We start from the raw sequence: 9,001 nt of genomic DNA, 5'->3' as shown, positions 1-9,001 counted from the left end.
ACCCCAGAGCACTGTTGACAGCAATGTAAGCTAGTCCATGGAAATCAGCATGAAAGTCTCTCAAAAGCCAAGAGAAAACTTACTACACAAACCAACCCTACCACTCCTGGGCGCATCAAAGGCCATATGCACCAGACATTCATGCACGCCCAGTTTATTATGGCACCATTTACACCAGCCAAGTCAGAAAATCAATGAGATGCGGTTCTATGGATAAACGGACTTTTAAAATGTGGTATTTGTAAATATATGTGTGTGTGTGTGTGTGTGTGTGTGTGTGTGTGTGTGTGTGTGTGCGCGCGCCCGCGTGTGTGTGTGTGTGTGTGTGTGTGTGTGTGTGTGTGTGTGTGTTTTCATTCGAATGAGGATGGTCCTCATATATTTGAATGCTTATTCCTCAATTGTTGGAAATATTTGGGAGAGATTAGGATATGTGGCCATATTAAAGGAGATGCATCAGTGGGGGGTTTCAAACGCCCACAGCATTCCAGTTTGTTCTCTCTCTCTCTCTCTCTCTCTCTCTCTCTCTCTCTCTCCCTGTCTCTCTCTCTCTCTGTCTCTCTCTCTCTGTCTCTCTCTCTCTCCCTGTCTCTCTCTCTCCCTCTCCCTCTCCCTCTCCCTCTCCCTCTCCCTCTCCCTCTCCCTCTCCCTCTCCCTCTCCCTCTCCCTCTCCCTCTCTCTCTCTCTCTCTCTCTCTCTCTCTCTCTCTCTCTCTCTCTCTCTCTCTCTCAATGTGTGAGCTCTCAGCTACTGCTCCAGATTCATGCCGGCTTCCCACCATGATGGTTACAGACTTTTTGCAACCATTATCCCCAAATTAAATGTTTTCTTTTATATGTTGCCTGGGTCATGGCTAGATGTCGCAGCAATAGAATAGTGACTGAGACACTAGCCCTTAAGAAGCACAAAGCCACACTGTCTGCAGGGCAATGAGCTGAATGCAAGACAATCACGTTAGGTAAAATTAGCAGCGTCCTTTTAACTCTGCAATGCCTAAACTTGATGACCATTGTGTTCCAGCTTCAAATACAACTGGTATGAGATCATCGGAAATCACAAATAGATTTGTCTTTGAGAATCTCCTGCTATGACACAGGTAGGAGGTGTTTAATATACCATTTCTTTCCCAATTTCTATTCTGAAAAAGCTATCAAAGGCAAATGAGAGAAATATCTGGGGGGAAAAATCATAGTTTATCTAAATTTTCCAATTATCTATGCTGTATACCATAAGTACTAAAGCATTGCCTCTCTACAAAAACTACATTAGATGTTCCCAACCCATTTTATAATAAACTGATAATTTCTAGTCTTTTACCCTGAAACTTAAATATTGCCTAAGAAAAAGAGTGGTCAAGTGTTTGGCTGGGGAAATTGATGGTTTGCATCAAGAGCACTTGCTGTGCTTGCAGGGGATCTGGGTTCTGTTCCCAGCACCCACATGGAGGCTCCCAGATGATAGTAACTCCATTTTGGAAGATCCTACACCCTTTTCTGAACTTGTTGGATACCAAATTTACATGTACAACATATCTATATATACAGACAGAACATAGACATAAAATAAAAATAAACATGCATTTTTAGAGAGAATAATCAGATATAACTTATAAAAACTAACAAACTGCATTATCTTATCTGCAGATATCCAGTCCAATTTTGCAAAATGCTCTAATCCCCTTTGCTAACCCAGTACTAACCCAGGGTCATAAATTGTCTTTAGTTTCCTTGTCTCTTTGATCTGGAAGCTTCTCATTTTACTTCAGTGTAACACTGGCCTTTTGAAGGGTTCAAGTCAATTGTTTTAGAAATCTCTTTAACTGAGTTTGTTTGATTTCTACCAATAAGTTGAGGTTTTGCATTCTGTATGGAAATATCACAGAACGTATGTCAGAAAACATAGTATATCAGGTTGTCTGTTAATAATGTTAACATAGGTCACATATACAAAAATGGTTAAAAACGGAACACTGCTATGATGTGAATCTTGCGACTGAGTTTATGAGGTGACACTTTGAGTCTTTGTGCCTCGTGCAACTTCCCCCGCCCCCAGTTTTAGCATCCATTAGTAATTCTGCCTGAACCAAGTGACACTAACACAGTCACAAATGGTGACTCTTCTTCTTTCTACCTTTGTAATGTTTACGCATTTATTTATTTGTTTGATTGTTATTCACTGATTGATGCAAGTTCTTGCTCTGGAGTCCAAACTAGGCCTGTTCTTTATGTCAACTCAGGCTGGTCTCAGGCTTACAGTCCTCTTACCTCTTTCAAGCATTGGAATCAAAACTTTGTTCCATCATCTTGGGCTATTTTCTGAATTTGTTTATGAAACATTCATAACAGCCAAGACATGGAAAATAGTGAGGTTCCTAAAGCCACTAGTTACTTCTGTTTTCTCTTGCTGGTGACTTATTGTAATAGAAATTCACCTTTCCTTACCACATATTCACATATTCACTCATTATTTATGAGTTCATGAGTATATGTATCTTATTCAAGAGAGTATCCACTGTGGTGGTTATCCACTTTGATGCTCAAATGGAACTATATTTGAAATTTTTTATCTGATTCAGAAAATAACTCTGAAGTTCTTGAGATCTTCCTCAATTTTTCTAATATATAGTCTTCCACTTGGTAAATGAGGGAGTTGCAAATTATAACCTGCAAACTTTGAGCCATCATTCATTTTTAAAATAAAGTTTTACTGTTACACAGCTATCTTTTTGCATATCCTTTATAGATGATTTTTGTGGTACAACCAAAAAATTAAGTAGTTGCAACAGAAACTCTATGTGTCAGAATGCCCATGATCGTTTAAAAGAAGTTTTCTGTCTGTGGGTAAAGATGCTTAGTGTATTAATATTAAAGGTATAGCCTATTAATAATCCAGGTAATTAATTAATAGTAGATGAATAGCCTTGAGAGTATGTAGTTTCACATTGTTGGAGACAAAGACTAGAGTAAATTCTTAGGAGTAGACTTAGAGACTTGGAGCAGGCGGAGTTTCTTAAATCTGAAACACCTATGTATGCTTGTTAAATTTGGGCAAAAGTCTGCCAATTGCATATGTAAACTTTTTTCAACTCGTCCTCTTATCCCTTGCTCGAATCTAAGCACATTCCTACTAGTTTACCAAGTATTGTCCCACCATTTCTGGATAATATATTTAAAGCTTTTCTGGTTTTGAGAGTAGACATTTTTCTCTGGCCCTTGTGTAAGTTCTGTGCTTCGCTCTGTCATCTCAATGCCACTGTCATGACACTTGAGCCACTCACAATGTGTCATCTCAGTGCTACTGTCATGGTACTTGAACCATTGTCAACCGCTCATCTCAGTGACACTGTCATGAAGCTCAATGCCTTGGCCAACTCTGTCACTGTTTGTTACAGCTACAGTTCCCTTTAAGTACTTGTTGGTTTTAGTTTAAATTTAAATTTTAGTATAAAGAGTTAGGCTTCATTGTGGCATTTTTGAAACAAAATTTGTGGTTAGTTGGTTGTCCTCTCCCACTACTCTGGAGGATGTCAAATAGTGTAACTGCTACAGAAATCACTGTGGATATTGCTCCAAAAGATAAAAACAGAGCCTACAGGAAGGCCCAGCTATGCTTCTCCACACACGCAAAGGACACAGAGATGCTCGTGCATCCATGTTTATCGATGCTTTATTCCCAACAGCCAGGAAAGGGGCCAAGCAAACCACTAGGAAATGAAGATATGGCAAGGTAAACAACAGGATTTTGTTTAGTGTTAAGAAAAATGAGATGGTGCTAATTGCAAGAAAATGGATGGAACTGGAAAATGATACAGTAAGTGAGGTGGGCCACTCTTTGAAAGAGAGTCTTATGTTCTCTCTCATGCAGAGATCCTAGCATCAAATGTTTCTGTCTGTGTAAGTAAGGGATTTGAGTTAGCTGGGAGACCACAAGAGACAAAGATGGGCAAAAGGTCGCATGTGACATGAACATTTAAACGACACGAAAGAGTCTTGTGTAAGACACAGAGGAGAGAAAGATGGGGAAGGAGTGGAGCTAAAGATTGGATGCTTTTTAAAAAATTAAACAGGCAATAAAAGAAGAAAAAGACTGCTTAATCTTGGTTTCTACATGTGTGTGTATGTGTGTATGTTGTACACATTTGTGTGTATGTAGGTACATAAATTTGTAGGCACATTTCCAGAGGCTGACATCAGGCATCTCTCTCAATCACACCTATCTTCGTTTTTGAGGCAGAGTCCTTCACTGCCTACAAGCTAAGTCCTATAATCGATCTCCTCTCCAGGAAGCTCCAAAGTTCCTGCCTCTTTCCACCTCTCCAGGATTGGAATTTTTCCCTTAAAAATAAATCATAACTTCCTTGTCCTTTACTCATTAATTATGTTGTATTGTTGTACAGACATGAGAAAACTCTAAATTTTTTATTCATAACACAATAAAAGTGGTTGAACATAAGTTACAAACTAATTTTTCCTGAATGACAACTCAAATTTCAATCCTATCTATCGATGTTTGGCACTGCTGCTTGGGGTCTGCCCATTCAGGCATGGTATATAGCCAGAGACTGGCAGAATTTATTCACAGAATTTGGGAATTATCAAACTATATTGATGTTCCTTTAGACTTCCTAGAAATTGGAGTTCCCCTGAATTATGTCAAGTTATCAAGAATCCGTAAAGGCAATGGATTTCAATGAGAGACTTACACCCTCCACTGTCCTCTGGTGAGAGTTATAGAAAAAAAGGTAAACTTCTTCCATGTGGTCAGGGGTGAGCCTATTTTTATCCATACTCAAATTGTTTTGCATATTTTCCAGAGTTCAGGTCTGTTACATGTGGCAAGTCATATGAAAATCCATTTGCTTTGTAGTATATTTGCCAGGTAACTGTTGAAACCAAACATATGAAGAAAATAATCTTAAAGAAAAGTAATTTCCAAGTTATGAACCAAAAGGACTTAACAGATATTTATAGAACATTTCATCCTAAATCAAAAGAATATACCTTCTTCTCAGCACCTTATGGTACCTTCTGCAAAATTGATCATATAATTGGTCACAAAACAGCCCTCAACAAATACAAGAAGATGGAAATAATCCCATGCATACTATCAGATCACCATAGACTAAGGCTGGTCTTCAATAACAATAATGACAGAAAGCCCACATATACAAGGAAGCTGAACAATGCTCTACTCAATGATAACTTGGTCAAGGAAGAAATAAAGAAAGAAATTAAAGACTTTTTAGTAATGAAAATGAAAGCCCAACATACCTAAACTTACAGGACATGATGAAAGCAGTGCTAAGAGGAAAACTCATAGCTCTGAGTGCTTCCAAAAAAGAAACTGGAGAGGCCATACATTAGCAGCTTGACAGAACACCTAAAAGCTCTCGAAAAAAAAAAAAAGAAGCAAATGCACCCAAGAGGAGGCAGGAAATAATCAAACTCAGGGTTGAAATCAACCAAGTAGAAACAAAAAGAACTATACAAAGAATCAACAAAACCAGGAACTGGTTCTTTGAGAAAATCAACAGGATAGATTAACCCTTAGCTAGACTAACCAGAGGACACAGAGAGAGTATCCAAATTGACAAAATCAGAAATGAAAAGGGAGACATAACAACAGAATCTGAGGAAATTCAAAAAAATCATCAGATCCTACTACAAAGCCTATATTCTACAGAACTGAAAAATCTGGATGAAATGAACAATTTTCTAGACAGATACCAGGAATCAAAGTTAAATCAGGATCAGATAAACCATAAAAATACTCCCATAACTCCTAAAGAAATAGAAGCAGGTATGAAAAGTCTGTCAACCAAAAATACCCCAGGACCAGATGGGTTCAGTACAGAATTCTATCAGACCTTCATAGAAGACCTTATACCAATACTGTCCAAACTATTCCATAAAATGGAAACAGAAGGAGTGCTACACAATTCCTTCTATGAAGCTACAATTACTCTTATACCTAAAGCACACAAAGACCCAACAAAAAAAGAGATTTTCAGACCAATTTCCCTTATGAATATCATTGCAAAAAATACTCAGTGGAATTCTCGCAAATGGAATCCAAGAACACATCAAAACGATCAACCATTATGATCAAGTAGGCTTCATCCCAGGGATGCAGGGATAGTTCAATATACAGAAGTCCATCAACATAATTCACTATGTAAACAAACTCAAAGAAAAAAGCCATATGATCATCTCATTAGATGCTGAGAAAGCATTTGACAAAATTTAACATCCCTTCATGATAAAAGTCCTGGAAAGATCAGGAATTCAAGGCCGAAAAACTAAACATAGTAAGAGCAATATACAGCAAACCAGTAGCTATCATTAAACTAAATGGAGAGAAACTTGAAGTGATTCAATTAAAATCAGACAATGCTACCCACGATCTCCCTACTTATTCAATATAGTACTCAAAGTTCTAGCCAGAGCAATCAGACAACAAAAGGAGGTCAAAAGGATACAAATTGGAAAGGAAGAAGTCAAAATATCACTATTTGCAGATGATATGATAGTGTACTTAAGTGACCCCAAAAGTTCTACCAGAGAATTACCAAGCCTGATAAACAACTTCAACAAAGCGGCTGGGCATAAAATTAACTCAAACAAATCAGTAGCCTTCCTCTACTCAAAAGATATACAGGCTGAGAAACCAATTAGGGAAATAACACCCTTCACAATAGTCACAAATAACATAAAATACCTCAATTTGATCTAACAAAGCAAATGAAAGATCTATATAACCAGAACTTCAAGCCTCTGAAGAAAGAAATTGAAGAAGATATCAGAAAATGGAAAGATCTCCCATGGTCATGGATTGGCAGAATTAATATAGTAAAAATGGTCATTTTGCCAAAAGCCATCTACAGATTCAATGCAATTCCCATCAAAATTCCAACTCAATTCTTCATAGAGTTAGAAAGAGGAATTTGGGGGTTGGGGATTTGGCTCAGTGGTAGAGCGCTTGCCTAGGAAGCGCAAGGCCCTGGGTTCGGTCCCCAGCTCCGGAAAAAAAAAATTAAAAAAAAAAAAAAGAAAGAGGAATTTGCAAATTCATTTGGAATAACAAAAACCCAGGATAGTGAAAACTATACTCAACAAAAAAAGAACTTCTGGGGGAAATCACCATCCCTGACCTCAAGCTGTATTATAGAGAAATCATGATAAAAACTGCATGATATTGATACAGAGACAGGCAGGTCACTGGAATAGAATTGAAGACCCAGAAATGACCCCCCCACACACACACACCTATGGTCACTTGATCTTTGACAAAGAGCTAAAACCATCCAATGGAAAAAAGATAGCATTTTCAGCAAATGGTGCTGGTTCAAATGGAGGTCATCATGTAGAAGAATGCAAATCAATCCATTCTTATCCCCTAATACAAAGCTCAAGTCTAAGTGCATCAAGGACCTCCACATAAAACCACATACACTGAAACTAATAGAAGAAAAAGTGAGGAAGATTCTCGAACACATGAGCACTGGGGAAAATTCCCTGAACAAAATACCAAGGGTTTATGCTCTAAGATCAAAATCGACAAATGGGACCTTATAAAACTGCAAAGCTTCTATAAGGCAAAAGACACTGTCAATAGAACAAAAGAGCAACTCTCAGGTTGGAAAAACATCTTTATCAATCCTACATCTGATAGAGGACTAATATCCAATACATATAAAGAATTCAAGAAGTTAGACTCCAAAGAGCCAAATAACCATATTAAAATGGGGTACAGAGCTAAACAAAGAATTCTAAACTGAGGAATATTGAATGTGTGAGAATTACCTAAAGAAATGTTCAACATCCTTAGTCTTTAGGGAAATGCAAATCACAACAACCTTGAGATTCTACCTCATACCTTAGTCAGAATGGCTAAGATCAAAAACTCAGGTGACAAGAAATGCTGGCGAGGATGGAGAGATATAGGAATGAACATACCTTCATTGGTGGTGGGATTGCAAGCCAGTACAATCACTCTGGAAATCTGTCTGGAGTTTCCTCAGAAAATTGGACATTGTATTACCTGTGGACCCAGCTATACTATTCCTGGGCATATACCTAAATGATGCCCCAACATATACAAAGACACGTGCTCCACTATGTTCATAGCAGCCTTATGTATAGTAGCCAGAAGCTGGAAAGAACCCAGATGCCCTTCAACAGAGGAATGGATACAGAAAATGTGGTACATCTACACAATGGAGTACTACTTAGCTATCAAAAACAACGACATCTTGAAGTTCATAGGCAAATGGATGGACCTGGAAAACATCTTCCAGAGTGAAGTGAATATTAGCCAAAAACTTGAATTACCCAAGATACAAGCCACAGGCCACAGGAAGCTCAGTAAGAATGATGAGCAATGCGTGGATGCTTCAGTCCTTAAAAGGGGAAAAAGTATCATATATATATATATGTATATATGTATTTATATATATATGTATATATATATATATTTAATGAAGCCAAGAAGTACGTGCTGACAGGACCCTGATATAGCTGTTTCCTGGGAGACTCAGCCAGAGAGTGACAAATACAGAAGTGAATGCTAGCAGCAAAGCATTGAACCTCCCCGTTGGAGGAGTTAGAGAAATAGTTGAAGGAGCTTAAGGGGCTTGCAACTCCATTGGAACAACAACATCAACCAACCAGAGCTCCTAGGGACTAAACCACTACCCAAAGACTATACATGGACAGACCCATGGTTCCAGCTGCATATGTAGCAGAAGATGGCTTTGTTGGGCACCAGTGGGAGGAGAAGCCCTTGGTCCTGTCAAGGCTGGAACCCCCAGTGTAGGTGAATGTTGTGGGGAGGCAGGAAGGGATAGATGGATTGGGGGACACCCTCATAGAAGAAGAGGAGGGGAATGGGAGAGGGGGCTTATGGGTGGGGACTCAGAAAAGGGATTAACATTTGAAATGTAAATAAAAAAGATCCAATAAAAAAATAAGTTCAATTTAAAAAAAAGAAAGAAAGAAAAGCA

The sequence above is a fragment of the Rattus norvegicus genome, chromosome 8, assembly GCF_021556685.1.
Source record: "Rattus norvegicus strain SHRSP/BbbUtx chromosome 8, alternate assembly SHRSP_T2T, whole genome shotgun sequence".
In the NCBI taxonomy this organism is placed as follows: domain Eukaryota; kingdom Metazoa; phylum Chordata; class Mammalia; order Rodentia; family Muridae; genus Rattus; species Rattus norvegicus.
The sequence above is the reverse complement of the archived record's forward strand: the minus strand, read 5'-3'. Positions refer to the sequence as shown.